Here is a 16,135-nt window from a genome sequence, read left to right as displayed (position 1 = left end):
CCTTCCGCAGTAATATGGAATCCATAGTAATGCTCAGGTGCATTCCTAACCCTTGTGGAACGCCTCAGAGGTACAGACTTGTCAATTGGCTCAACAGAAGTTTCCTCCTCAAGTTGAGTGCTAGGGTTTGAAGTTCCTTCACCACTTGACTCTTGAATTTCTTCAAGGTCAACTTGCCTCCCACTGTCTCCTTGGCTTATGAACTCTCTCTCTCGAAAGAACGCCCTCCTAGCTACAAAGACCACATTCTCACTAGGTCTGTAGAAGAGGTAACCAAAGGATTTCTATGGGTAGCCGATGAAATTACACCTCTCACTTCGAGGTTCGAGCTTATCATGAGTCTCGCGTCTCACGAAAGCCTCGCAACCCCAAATCTTAATGTGGTCTAGTTTGGGTACTTTACCAGTCCACATCTCATGAGGAGTTTTGGCAACTTTCTTTGTGGGAACTAGATTAAGGATATGGGCGGCAGTCTCTAAGGCATACCCCCAAAATGAGATTGGTAGCGAAGCTCGACTCATCATGGAACGAACCATATCCAACAAGGTTCGATTACGCCTCTCAGCTACACCATTCAACTGCGGTGTCCTGGGAGGTGTCAATTGTGAGACAATCCAACATTCCCTAAGATAGTCGAGGAACTCTGAACTAAGATACTCACCACCTCGATCGGATCGAAGCATCTTAATGTTCCTGCCCAATTGATTCTCGACTTCCTGTTTAAACTCTTTAAACCTCTCAAAAGTCTCTGACTTATGCTTGATTAAGTAGACATATCCATATCTACTGTAATCATCAGTAAAAGTCAAATAATAACGATTAACATCCCTTGTGGCATGTTTGAAGGGCCCACACACATCCGTGTGTATAAGATCCAACAAACCTTCACCCCTCTCACAAGAACCTGTGAAGGGTGACTTTGTCATTTTTCCAAGTAAGCATGATTCGCAACTATCATCTGACTTTAGGTCAAATGACTCCAATACTCCATCCTTTTGGAGTTGACCTATGCGTTTCTTGCTTATATGTCCAAGACGACAATGTCATAATGATGCTTTATCCAAGTTATTATCATTAACAAAATCAATACACAATACATTATTTCCTAAGTTATCAACCACATATACAGTTTCATACACACCATCACAAGGTAATGCTTTAAAATAAAGAACATTATTAAAGAAAGCATTAATCGAACCAACTTCATTATCAAATGAAAAGGTGAAACCTTGTTTATACAATGCATGAAAGGAAATAATATTTCTTGCCATTTCTGGCGAATAACAACATTTATTCAAATCTAAACTAAACCCACTACTTAGCGATAAAGTATAAACTCCAATCTTGGTGACAGGTAAAGCTTTCCTATTCCCCATGATTAAGTTTATTCTTCCATGCTCCACATTCTCACTTCTTCTTAGTCCATGCAAATCAGAACAGATATGAATACCACAACCGGTATCAAGGACCCAAGAGTTAGAATGGGGTGAGTTATTAGATAAGATAGTGTAAATACCTGCATGGTTGGGTTTAACTTTCCCATCCTTCACATCTTGCTGGTACTTTGGGCAGTTCCGCTTCCAATGTGACTTTTCATGGCAATAGAAGCATTCAGCCTCTTTAGGGTCAGAAGAAGGAGTGACAAAACCTTTCTTGGTTCCACTTGAAGAAGAGCCATCAAGGGTCCTAGCCTTGGTACCCTTCGAAGAGCTCTTCCTCTTCTTCCCTCTACCTTTCCCGATTGCCAAAACCGGGGCGGAGTTTGGAGTAGGAGTGTTAACAACCGACTTACCCATAAGACCTGTTTTTGCGGTCTTGAGGAGTCCCTGAAGTTTGTTGAGTGTGACCTCTTCCTTATTCATGTGATATGTCATGCGAAATTGATCATAGCACGATGGTAAGGAGTGCAAAATGATATCTATTGCAAGCTCCTCAGGGAAGTTCACATTAAGCTTCAGCAACCGATCCACATACCTTTGCATTTTCTGCATGTGGCTCGTGACGGATTCCCCGTCCTTCATCATGGTTGTTATGATAGAGCATATGATTTCATACCTCTCTTGTCGTGCACTTTGATGGTATCTTTCCATCAGATCTTGGTGCATTTCAAAAGGGTAGAAGACCTCATAGGACTTTTGGAGTTCCGCTGTCATGGTGGCCAACATGATGCATGCCACTTTTGTAGCATCCCTTTCATGTGCCCGGAAGTCAGCGATCTCCTGGGGAGTTGCAGTGGTCTCATCAATCTCCTTAAGCTCCTTGTCAAGGACATATTCTTTGTCCTCGTAGCGGGTAATCATCCTGATGTTTCTGATCCATTCATTGAAGTTGGATCCATCAAAAGTGACTTTCCCACACAAGTTCATAAGGGTAAAGGAGCCATTAGGATTAGAGCCAGAAGCAGCATTGTTTGAAGACATCTGAAAGAAGAGAACAAGATTAGTTTAGATATTAAGAGAGTCCTTAATAAAACACCCAAATGTAATATTAAGGCTAGGATCCAATCACAATATATTATAACTTAGAAGAGGTATGTCGTAATCCAAGCTATAACATATTTGAAAGGTAGGTGAATGACGATTCACCAATTTCCACCATGAAAAACGAAATATAAATATTAGGTTTTTAATTGGTTCTTAGAAATTCCTAGATTCTTTTGAGATTCAATGAACTTTTCAAAGGCATGTTTCAATCTCGAGTGTGTCCTCCAAGTTTTGTGACTGGGATACCGAGGATCACAAAACGAGGTGTGAAGTAACCATGCAAATCACTTGGTACCCTCAAGGTTTATCACTCAATCGATGTGTCGGTAAACCACACACGCTCCACCGATGCTATGGTAAACCTTAAGTCACCCTTTACCTACCTTGTTAAGTCCAAGTTAGTGTGCCGGTTAACCACACACGCTCCACCAATGACTTAAACAAAGTGTAAAGTGTAATTTCATGGATTAGCACCTTATTCACATTTTCCTAAAGTAACTAAGATTGGGAATTTAATAAAAGCATTTAGTTACTTTATAATATTCATCATACTTTTAATGAGAATTTATAAGTCCTTGTCTTACCCGTTCGGCTAACGACCCTCTACCCATCAAGGAAGCGGTGGGTGAGAGTGGACACCCATTAAGTTGTCATTTTATAGGCAACAACCTTATACCCCCCCTTATAGACCGGCTTCGTGAATGAGGCGTACTAGCGGTAAGACGACTTGACGTTATACATATATATATTAGTAACTTATAATATTATAAAGTATAAGGGTTGAATTTTAACTTTTAAAATTCTAATGGTTGGAACTAAAGTTTTAATCAAGACTTTACATGTTCCAAAACTTGAGGGCAAGTTTTGTAAACTTCCAAAACTTTTCATTTCTTATAACTTATGAATTAATTGAGTAATAAAAATGAAGACTCTTCATTTTTATAACTCTTGTGTTCTTTTAATGGCTTTAATAAAAGTGAGACTTTTGGTTTTCCATAACTTGAGGACAAGTTATGGACTCCATTAAAACACATTATGATCATGAATTAAACTACCATGAAGGTTACAAACAATTCCTATGATCATCTAATCTTCATAAGTTCAAGAACATGAATATGAACACTTTCAAGAATAAAAAATTACACTTAAAAAAAACTTGTAATTTTAATAATTGCCATTGTAAATGGATTAGCATAAACATTACACCATCTAAAACAAGCTTTAAAACATCAAAACAGTTTAGGGTAATGTTTCTAGTCCATTTCTAACAACAAATGTGCAAACTTTCATACGAGCAGAAAACAGAAAAACGATTTTTTTTCAAGCTGTTTGCACACAAAAAAAAACAACAAACAAACCTAGGCTCTGATACCACTGATGGGTTTTGAGCATTCTAACACTTCCTAAGTGTACATGCAACCCTAATAACCTTGGATCTATGTTTGTCTAATAATCATGCAAAGTTGAATTCCAAGGTTATATTCCTATCTAGCATACATGGGGAACATTTTTAACTTGAATGAAAGATAGAATAACTTACCTTGTTGTTGATTATGATCCTTGAAACCTTGTGAGCCTAGCACCCTAAGTGTGATGCCTCAAATGCTTCACAACACCAAATGCAAAGGAGTAAACTTTGAGAGAATCTTACACTTGCAAAATCGGCTCTAGCCCTCTTGTTTCTTATGTGTAGCCTATTTTGGTGGAGAATGGGTTTCTTATATAGTGTTGACACATCTAGGGTTACACCATGTAAACCCTAATGTGTCATGACTCTTCATTTCCATGACCCATGGGTTTGTAACTCCCATGGAGCATCCTATGGGTGGAACCCAACTTGATAATCCATGGAGCCTCTTAGCCCACTATATAATATATGGAAGATTTACATAATCTACCTATATATTTAATTAGTTATCTTTTTATCACTTAATTAATTCTAAATTAATTCTTGATCAAACTAATTAAATAATATTATAAATATATTAGAACTTATAATATATTAATAAACCATAAGTGTTATTTCTCTCATTTTAGTTTATCCAATTGCATGGTGCTATGCAACCCAAATGGACCATGCCGGGTCGGGTCAAGTACATACCAGAAATAGTTATGGACTTAGACACCTTATCCAACACCTTGTTTGGTTGTGGACTTAGAGTAGAGTCATTTATTCGAAGGTCTATTCGATCTCAGGTTATGTATAACTGGTATGCACTATGTGATTATAGATGTGACTAATAAGGATCACCTCCTATAAGTAATTTTAGGGTTAGACGCCTATTAACTATCTCTTCTACCCCTATTCTCGCACGAGCAACGTGATAGGTAAATCTTAACGCCCGTACAAAACCCACCTCTACCCACTACCATAACTCCGTCTCAGGGACGTTAGCAGAAACGCCGAGAATAGTTCAGTAAAGTGCGAAATTTATTACGTGTGTATATAAATGGTAAGGATATAACCAAAGTATATCAATAAAAATTGGCATGCATTTTATTTCAGTGGGAGTTTACCACATTTTTCATAACCTGTTATTACAAACAATTTGCTTATGGTAAATCTAAGATTACTTGATGTATACCTCAAGGTTATGTGTAATTAAGAGACGATCGGCTTAGAAATGGTAAGTCCGCCTTAGGTCCTGTTCCTTGTTTGGTTGTGGACTTAGGGCAGACTCATTTAGTTCAACGGCCTATCGGACCTTAATTGCACGCAACTGGTATACATTGGGTGATCTTAGGGGTGGATCGGGCATGGAACAAATCACAAGATTACAATCGAGTCATTCCTACTAAATTCATAAGTTTATTTATATAGACCTCTGGTATGAATTGTTTTCCACACTCGAAAAATCGGGAAATGCCATACTTGAAAACTAATAACCTAGTTTTACGACGCCCGACTAATAACCAGTACTAAAAGACGTACACTCATTTTGTCTTTGAAATTCTACAACAGAAAGATGCCGCCTCGAAGGTCTGTTAGACGCACTAACGGAACGCAAACAAATCCTCCACCACCCCCTCAGTTCGACCTGATAATGTTCCAGGCTGCCGGAACAGCCGCAGTAGCAGTCGCAATGTCCCAAATCGGCACCAATAATGCGGGTGGTGCGAGTAATGGTCCCACCAATTCTAACAACGGGGACAGTCGGGGACGCTCGAGAGAGTGTACCTACAAAGACTTTACTAATGCCAAACCCAAAACTTTCAATGGGAGCGGAGGTGTCATAGCATTACTTCAATGGTTCGAGAAAACCAAATCCGTCTTTGAAATATGTGCATGCCCTGAAGCAAACAAGGTCAAGTTTGCAGCATGCACATTCTCTGAAAGGGCACTCACCTGGTGGAATGGCCACGTCAAGACATTGACACTTCCGGTGGCTAACTCGATAACATGGGAAGATCTGAAAACCATGTTGATGAAGGAATACTGCCCAAGCGGCGAGATACAAAAGTTGGAAGAGGAACTTTGGGGTCTCAAAATGATAGGCTCTGACATCCTGTCTTATACCTCAAGGTTTAGTGATCTAGCCATACTGTGTCCAGAGATGGTTCCGTCGGAAAGCAAGAAGGTGGAAAGATACTTATGGGGACTATCTTCCTAACTTCAAGGGAACGTATTGGCCTCAAGGCCAACTACCTTTGACAGTGCCAAAGAACTGGCCCAGCAACTCATCGACCATCATGCCAGCCACGACACTACGACAGCCACCCCTGATCAAGCAAGAGGAGGAAACAACAAAAGGAAGTTATGGGACAACAAGAAGGACCAACCAGCCCAGGACTTCACTAAGAAGCAACAGATCGTTGCTGTTCATGCTGCCACCACCCACGCCACGCCAACACCAATAAATCAATACGTTGGAACCCTTCCGAAATGCAACGAATGTAACTTCCATCACACTGGGGCTTGCCGAGAGATACATTGCAAAAATTGCAACAGAAAGGGGCATACTGCCCATTTCTGTAAGGCACCAGCACGACCCATCAACCAGGTCCCTGGCACTGGAGTTAGCCCAGCCTGTTACAAGTGCGGCGAAACGGGACACTTTAAAAGGGACTGCCCAAGAGCACGAAATGTCGGTGATGGTGGAAGGGTGCTCGCGATCACTGCAGGAGAGACCACCCCAGAACCGCCCATGAATATCAGTACGTATTTCTAACATCGACGTTTAAATTTTCTAGCATCGATTAGAATATACCAACCATAAATCTCGAGAACAGACAAAACCCAAATAAGTCTTATCTTCTATATAAAAACACGGGGTTTTACTGGTGAATCTATGATGGCTAGTGTAAACATTATGGTCATGTATCATTAAGATTCCATGGACTTAGAATGTGTGATTCCGCCTCATTTCCTGTTCCTTGTTTGGTTGTGGGCTTAAGGCGGGGTCACCCATCCGAATGCCCTTGCAAATCTTAATGATATACGACTAGTTTACACCAAGCGATTATAACAGATCTGGTAGGACTTATAATGCAAAATTCATCACAGTTTGTTGAAACATTGGTAATGCTGGAACTTGCTAACTACAATATAAAATATTCATAGTGGAAATACCAAGGATAAAACAGGGAACATAAAGGCACACATTGAATACACTATCATCCCAAAACAATAACTCCTTTTAAATTGACTCAGCTCAAGTTACAATAAGAAATTCCAAGGTCGTCATGTGACATCAGGCGGGTTGTTCCTCACCATAATCAATTTCCTATACTACGAAAAGTTCCCCCATCTTTCCTCCAAATTCTTGAAGTCCCAGTCGAAACACTAATTTCGGGACGAAATTCTTTCTAACGGGGGGATGATGTGACAACCGTCAATTTCGGCCAAGTCAAAGTCAAAGTCAAAGTCAAAGTCAACAAGTCAAACCGGTCAAACTTAACTAGTACTTGTATGTTAAAAAGTTATTCTATGGATAAAAATGTGCATTTGTGTATCAAAAATTCAAGTGTCTCGAAGACTCTATGTGTTAACAATGTAAAATCCCTAAAGAGAGAGTTAAACGCATCAAAACACGACTAAGGACCCTTTCGGGGACTTAAAACGATCATTAACAAAGCATAACAGGGTTCATGAACATTGCATTTGCGAGATTATGCGATAATAATGGCTAAGGTTAAATCTCTCCCAAAACTCCCCAAGTATGTGAAATCTCTCCCAAATCTCTCCAAGTATGTGAAATCTCTCCCAAAACTGTCCAAGTATGTGAAATCTCTCCCAAATCCTTCCAAGAATGTGAAATCTCTCCAAGTATGTGAAATCTCTCCCAAATCTCTCCAAGTATGTGAAATCTCTCCCAAATCTCTCCAAGTATGTGAAATCTCTCCCAAATCTCTCCAAATATGTGAAATCTCTCCCAAATCTCTCCAAGTATGTGAAATCTCTCCCAAAATCTCTCTCAAACTTTTTCTGGTCATCCGGGTCATCCCGACCCTTAACTTGGTCAAAAATCACGCAAAACGGTAAGATTTCTCGAAAAACGGCCTTATAGAACCGAAACTCCTCTTAGGAACCGGAACTCCTCTTAGGAACCGAAAGTCCTCTTAGGAACAGAAAGTCCTCTTAGGAACCGAAAGTCCTCTTAGGAACAAAAAGTCCTCTTAGGAACAGAAACTCCTCTTAGGAGCCGAAACTCCCCTTAGGAGCCGAAACCCTCCTGTCAGAACCGAAAGTGTCAGAAGCCTCTCGGACCGAAACCTCAGCGGACCGAAGATCAGCAGCGAGGACCGAGCCTCGGCTCCCCCTGCGAGACCCTCGCATCCCCCTTCGGAATTTCGGACCTTCGGCCTCCCCTTCGGATCTTCGGACCTTCCCTCCAACTCTCGGTTCCCTCTCGGTTCCTAGCTTCTAAGAGCCGAACCTCGCAGGTTCGGTTCCTATTGTCCGGTTTTCGACTACTATCGCCTCCTAAACCCTTTTTTGATGTTTTTGACGGGATTTTTTTTAACCAAATTCATATTTTTATCATTTTTAACCCTCAGAACTATTATTTTAATTATTTTTCAAGGATTTATTAATTATAAATCATTATTTTACAACAAGAAGAGTATTCTACACCACAAGTGGGTCAAGTGTGCCCACTTGCCTCTTATGTGTCACTTTCTCAATGTTCCTACCTTATCCACATCACACAAACCAAGGCAAATATCCCTTCACCTTATCCACTTGCTCCAGCAACCCTCCATATAAGGAAATGCCTGGGATTTCCCTTGATCATTTGCTTCACCATCAAACATTATACACTTCTTAAGGGCCTCTTTTCTCTTAAATTTCAGCCATACTTTTGATGTGTTCTTGAGTCATTTATTCACTTATTGGTAAGTATTTCCTTCTAACTCAAATGCGATTACATGTTTTCATAGCACTCTTCGATCGTCGACTCATATCTTAACACCAAAAATCGTTCTTAGGATCATCCAAAACTTCGTGTGTTCATCAAGTGATCAAGACATGAAACTTATCATCTTCAACCTTTCCACTCTTCAACAAATCACTGAAGGTGAGTTCATACCCCTATATTTTCATGTTTTCTTCAGTTTTCAGGGGGGGAATACAAGTTAAAATACCAAAAACTTAACTAAACTCAAACAACAGCTTTCATCATAAAAGTTGAGTCTTATTCACGGACTGTTTTGACTATCTTAAACTTAATATCTTTCAAAACTGTATAATATGCAAATAGTTCAGGTTCATACCTTTAAAATGACTACTTGCACATCTCCATATGATTTTTCTACGATTTATGGTGATTTTTACAAAACTGCCTATCATTTCAGAAACGAATTCAAACCAGTCTGTGAATATGAATATTTTAACACAAGTTAAAGACTTCCAAAAATCATAGTAAAAATTATGAACAAACTAGACATATTTTATGAACTCTCAGAATTTATGGAATCAGTTTTCGACTGCATATGATTTTTCTATGATTTTTCTAAAACAGTGCTGAAAGGTTAAAAACTAATCAACATCTTATAACTTTCATAACACTTTGTAATATGTTGAGCAAAGTGTATAACATTAAGTTCTACATATTGAATGTATTTTTTGTTGGATTTTGGTATAATACAACATCCTATGGTGCACATACAACCCTAAATACCTTGGATCTATGTTTTCACTAATTATACATGCAAATGGTTTCCAAGGCATTAAACCTATAACTAGCATGCATTTGACATAAACCATATAATATACTAGTTAGGGAAACATACCTTTTATGTGGCTTGAAGTCTTGTTGTATTTGGCCTTAAGAGCTTAGCACCAATAGTATGAAATGCCTCAAATGGAATCACAACACACCTAGGACAAAGGTGGCTCTTGAGAGAGAATTCCATGCACCAAAACACCTCCATATTTCTCTAAGAAAAGAAGTAGTGATTTTGGCTATGGAGTAACCTATTTATATGTAGGATTCCAAGGGTCATGGGTATAACCCATAATCCATACCCATGGGTTTTATGATCCATGGTTCATGTGGCCCAACTCTTTATGTATACATACATAAACTTGGTCCAACATGGATCATAAGCCCAACACATATAGATATAACTAATTATCATAATTAGTCCCCATAGATTTAATTAGTCTCTTTTGATCACTAAATTAATTCCAAATTAATTCTTGATCGATACTAATTAAAACGTATGATTTCATATTAATATATTATAACTTATAATATATTAATAAACCATAAATAACCTTCTCTCAAAAGTCCATCCTAACAAATTGTCCTGATGATATGCAACCCAAATGGACCATGCTACTCTCGGGTCAAGTACATACTAATAATAGTTATGGGCTTAGATATCTAATCCAACAGTCTCCCACTTGGATAAGTCTAAAACTATTATTGCAAGTACGACTTCATAACCCGACTAGCAATCGTAGCTCTTAAAGCCGCTGTCGAACTCTGAACAAATCAATGATGCGTCCATTAGATAAGGGATCATATATTCCTCCATTCTAGATATCATATGGACTGAGACATGGATTATAATCATTATCTCTGTCCATTTGTTGTTTCCTGATTTCTGATTTATGACGACCGACTAATTGAACAAATCAAATCAGTCTAGACTTGGCCAAGCACTTAGGGTGTCATCACTAAATCATCGAGGGGCCCACAGATATCGCTTTTATCCATTTAAGGGTAAAAGGAATGTATAAATTCGACTCATATGGCTTGTTCTACTACTTGTTGAATCATACACAAAGACACGTTTTATAACATCGAGTTACCAATGCGTTTTCGTGCAATCAATGTTCATCATCAAAATCCTCTTCTTCAACCTGCTCCTTTTCTGAAACTTTCGAAACTAAAGCCAATGGTCCACCCAAGCATAATTTCGATTCCTTTGCCATCTCATTCACTTCTGCTTCTTGAGTCTTCAGCAGATTATACAGATCACTCAATGTTGATGCGTCGAAGCTTTGTCGAGTTTTCACCATCAGAGTAACATTCCTCCATTCCTTTCGCAAACCCATGATGAACGTCAAGTTGAATTCCATGGTTGTTCTTGTAATGCCATGACGACGACACTTGTAGATTAATTCATTCAGCCTATCATAGTAACATTCAATTGACTCACCATCCTTTTGCTTAAAATCATTCAACTCAATCAAACAGTGCTTAACTGAATTGATTTTCGTCTTCTCGCTTCCTTGAAAATTTTCTTTGAGATTATTCCACATTTCTTTAGCAGTTATACAACTCCTAACATAGTTATACACAACCGGAGGTAATGCACTGCGTAACTCCCTCATACACCGTTTTTCAAGTTTCTTCAATCGATCAGTTTGAACATCAACACTTGAAGTTCCAGATGAAGATCCAATTGGTTGAACATTTGTTGGAGGAGTAACATTCTCAGACATACATGACCAAAGCTCCTCATCGAGTCCATTTAAGTAGTCATGCATACGATCAGCCCACTGATCATAGTATTCTGGAATGAGCATAGGAATCTTAGTTGAAGATCCTAGCAGATGAGAGTATGAAGTCATTGAGTTTAAGCTGAAGTTCGCCATTGATGTACGTATCAAATGTTTCTTAGAAACTGAAGAGAATTTGAAAGCAAATTGCTTCGAATGAACAGAGATTTCAAGTAGAACACTCGATTCAACAAATCAGTTGCAGAATCAAATCACAAATGAAGATCAAGAACAATTTTCACTTCAGAAGATCTGAAAACTTTCTGAACCAAAATTTGATCCAAAAATATTTTGAATAAGAATGAATAACAGATCGCAGACTATGAATTGATCAGAAACTTGAAAACGATCACTCGATTATACAATTCAAGCACAAAATCTAAACAAAAGTGAAGATCAAGGATGATTTTCAGAATCGAAATGTGCGGAAACTTTTGAGACAAACTTTTGACTCAAAAACGAACGATTCAAAATGAAAATCAGATCATTGCAGTTTGATTCCTGCTCTGATACCAATTGTAGAAGAATTGAACGTGTAATCAAATGTAAATCAGAGTAAATCAAGTCATGATCAAGTAAATACACACGATGTAAATCTGATCTGGTTTCAACTTCGATTACTTTCAACTAAACTTGAGTACAAAACAGATAATAACAGTTGTGAGAACTCTCTTACCTACACTCAAGTTCAGACCCTATTTATAGGATACTGAAAGTACAAAAAAATACTAAGCACTAAACATTAAGTTTCAACTGAACATGTGCCTTAGTAAATACATACGAAATTACAATACAAACACTTCGACTCTTTACAACATTTCGACCCTAACACATCCATACTTTGCTAGATTATGGGGCCATCGTTTGGGTAAAGGTTTCTCTCATTTTTCACCCCTAACCCTCATCTCACAAACTATATCACTTTTTCATCTCATCCTCCAACTCATTTTTTTCATCACGCATCAACTTATTTCATCTACCTATGTTCTACCCAACATATTTGTGGGTATAAAGTAGATATATAGTTCAGATAAAAAAAAGTTTAGATCCATAAAGAAAGTTCATATACATTTCAAATCTGAAGAAAAGTTTAGATTTGTAAAGAAAATACACATACGGTTCAGATCCGAAGAAAAAGGTCTAGATCTGAAAAACAAAGTTTAAATCTTTCATCTAGCATAAGTTCCAAAGCATAAAATACTTATACAGTCTAGATCTGAAGAAAAAGTTCAGATCTGAAAAGAAAGAAGTTTAGATCTTTCATCCAACACAGATCTCAAGTACAAAATATATATATACAGTTTAGATCTAAAAAGTTTAGATCTGAAGTGAGAAAGTTTAGATCAGAAGGGAAAAGTTTAAGATCCAAGAGAAAAAGTTTAGATATGAAAGATAAAGTTCAGATCTGAAAAGAAAGAAGTATAGATCTTTATCCAGCATACATCTCAGGTAAACAGGTAATATATATATATATATATATATATATATATATATATATATATATATATATATATATATATATATATACACACACACACACACACATAGTATGTAATCTATATAAAATACCCCATATCTATTTGCAAGATGAAAGTGACCATGCACTCACCTGATAAGGAGTGATTAGGACAACGCTTCGCTTCTTAAAATAATCTTCTTTGACGAAACCGGGAGTTTTGCTTGAAAACCGGGCTCTTCGCGAGCAAAGTTTCAAACCGAAAAACTCTTTTTCTCGGAGCCTTCGGGCACTCCAAGGCTTTCTTCTAATGCTAGGGAGTTTTCCTAGGCTTCGGGGGGTTAAGATAGTCTAGAGAGAGTGTAGAGAAAGAAAGAGAAGTTGGAAGATGTGAGAAAAACGCATGGCTTCAAACATCTATTTATAGTCGTTGGACTTCGGATTACGTTGGGTGTAGTCTTTGGGTACGCGGGGCGTTCCTCGGTACGCTGGGCGTGTTGGATTAGGTGTCTAAGCCCATAACTATAATTGGTATGTACTTGAATTGATAGCAGCACAGTCCTTTTGGGTTGCCCTCAACCTAGCAACTGGACAAGGAAATTATGAAAGGAGAGATATTAATTTATAAGATTAATAAATTAATATAAATGATTTATTAATATGTTAAAAGATTAATATATTAATTAGAAATCATTATGTTTAATTAATAGTTAGCCAGAAATTAATCAGAATTAATTTTGGGGTTAAAAGAATTAATTATAAAATGCAGGGACTAGTTTGGAATTAACTAATAGTTGAGTGGAAGGATCCAGAACCCCCTTGGAAGGAGGTGGACGAAATCCATAGGGGAAACCCTAGAGATTTCGTCCAAGGGGTCCAGATAAGGCCCTTGGGTTTTGCTTAGGCCCTAAGCAAAGGAGCATTACGGTTTTCCCTAAACCCTAGATCCCTCAGCTATATAAGGAGCCTCCCAGCTCTCAAAATCGGTCACTCCTTCTTTGAAGAAACCCTAGGGCCGAAATTTCATACTCTCTCTACCCTCTCTCCTTCTAGTTTCCTTCTTGCTAGTACTTGGGTGTGATTCCATTAGAGGCATTACATTTGTGGTGCTAAGCTTCCAAGAAGATCAAGATCAAGATCAAGGGAATTATCAATTGTTTGCTATAACAATTGAAAGGTATGTAACTCTTAAACCCTAGTTTACTATTTTCGAAAATAGCCTCCTCCTCTAGGGTTCTTGTTTTGCAATTCAAAGTTGTATGTTCAATAGTTAAAACATAGATCCAAAGTAGGTTGCATGTGAACTTAGGAATTGTTTTCTGGTTTATTTGTTTTACCTAAATCCCATCAGTGGTATCAGAGCCATTGTTTGTTTTAAATTGAATTGCTATAATTGTTTAATTGCAAATTAGGGTTTATAGCTATTAAACCCTAAAGGCCAAATTTTCGAAATTAGGGTTTTGGATAAAAGGGTTTTCGAAAACCCTAGCCTCCAAAGAACCCTAATCGAAATTAGGGTTAGGGTTTTGAAAACCCTAGCCTCCTCCCTTGTGAATTTCGAAATATGCTAGAAGTTTTAGGGTTTCTTGTTTTGGATAATTGTTACTTGATTAGATTAATTGGATAATTATCCTTACCCTAATTTTCGAAATTTAGAGGGATAAGGATTAGGATTAAATTAATTGATTAATTTAATTAGATAATCCTTACAAGATTTAATAAATTGATTAAAAGTTAATTAATAGATAAATATTAAATCTAGTTAATTGGTTTATTTAAATTTAAATTTAATAGTTTAAATTTCGAAATTTATATAAACCTTGAAGTTTTAAAAAGTTTTAAAACAAACCTTATATATGTATTATGATTAAATGTTTAATATTATATATGTATAAGAATATGGTCAGTCAAATCGCTAGTATGCCTCATTCACGAAGCTAGTTTATAAGGGGGGTATAAGGAAACTGCCTATAAAATGGTAGTTGAATGGGTGTCTACTCTCACCCACCGCTCCCTTGATTAGTGGAGGGTCGTTAGCAGAACAGATTTGATAGGAAAACTACTTCTCATTAAAAGTATAATGCTATTAAAGAAAGTACTAGAACATTATTTTTCAAAATCCCAACTCTAGTTACTTTAGGAAAAATGTGAAAAGTATGCTAATCCATGAAATTGCACATTATGCTTTATTGGTCGTTAGTGGAGCGTGTGTGGTTAACCAGCACACTAAAAGGCACTAATAAAGAGTAGTAATGGGTATCTCATAATTGTCATTTTGATGGAGCATGTGTGGTTTACCAGCACATCAATAGTTAATGATAAAGAGAATGAGGTTACCAAGCACATTTGCATGGTTATTCACATCTTGTTTGTGATCCTCGGCATCCCAGTCACAAATAGAAGAGCATAATCTGAGATTAAAACATGCCATTGAATAGTTTCAATGTATCTCAAAAGAATTAGGAATTTCACTTCGTTTGTTTAGTCTAATGGTGGAATTGGTGAATCGTCATTCACCTACCTTTATGAAATTTACACTTGGATCTCGGCATCCCATTTCTAAGTTGTGAATCTTCATAGTTGGATCCTAACCTTGATATTTTATCTTTGGGTTATTATATTGAGGTATCTTGAAATCTAACTAAAACTTTCTTTCTTTTCAGATGTCTACTCCTGGAAACACTTCTGCTTCATCCTCCTCCAACCAAAACTTATCTTTGCTCAATATCTGCTCCAAAGTCGTTATGGATGGCTCTAACTATAACGATTGGATGTGCAACATCAAGATGGCGCTTCGTTTTGATAACAAAGAATATGTTCTTGAAAAGGAGCTCAAAGAGCTTGATGAGTCTGAAGCTACTCCTGAAGAATATGCTGCCTACAAGAAACATTACGATGATGCTACCAAAGTGGCATGCATCATGTTGGCAACTATGTCCCCAGAATTGCAGAGGTACTATGAGGACTACTGGCATTTTGAGATGAACAAGGACCTTATGGAAAAGTACCATAAGCGAGCTCGTCAAGAAAAGTTTGAAGTAGTCAAGTCACTCATGGCTTGCAAGATGAAAGAAGGGGAGTCGGTTGTGTCACATATGCAAAGAATGCAACGCTACATAGAACGTTTGGTCAAGCTCAACATTCACTTTGATGAGGAATTGGCCATTGACATGGTCTTGAACTCACTTCCTGATTGTTATGGTCAGTTTATTCTAACTTACCATTTGAACAACACTGAGCAGACTC

This window comes from Lactuca virosa, chromosome 3 (assembly GCF_052849685.1).
Source record: "Lactuca virosa cultivar CGN04683 chromosome 3, Lactuca_virosa_CGN04683_v6, whole genome shotgun sequence".
NCBI classification, from domain to species: domain Eukaryota; kingdom Viridiplantae; phylum Streptophyta; class Magnoliopsida; order Asterales; family Asteraceae; genus Lactuca; species Lactuca virosa.
This window is presented reverse-complemented; position numbering follows the sequence as displayed.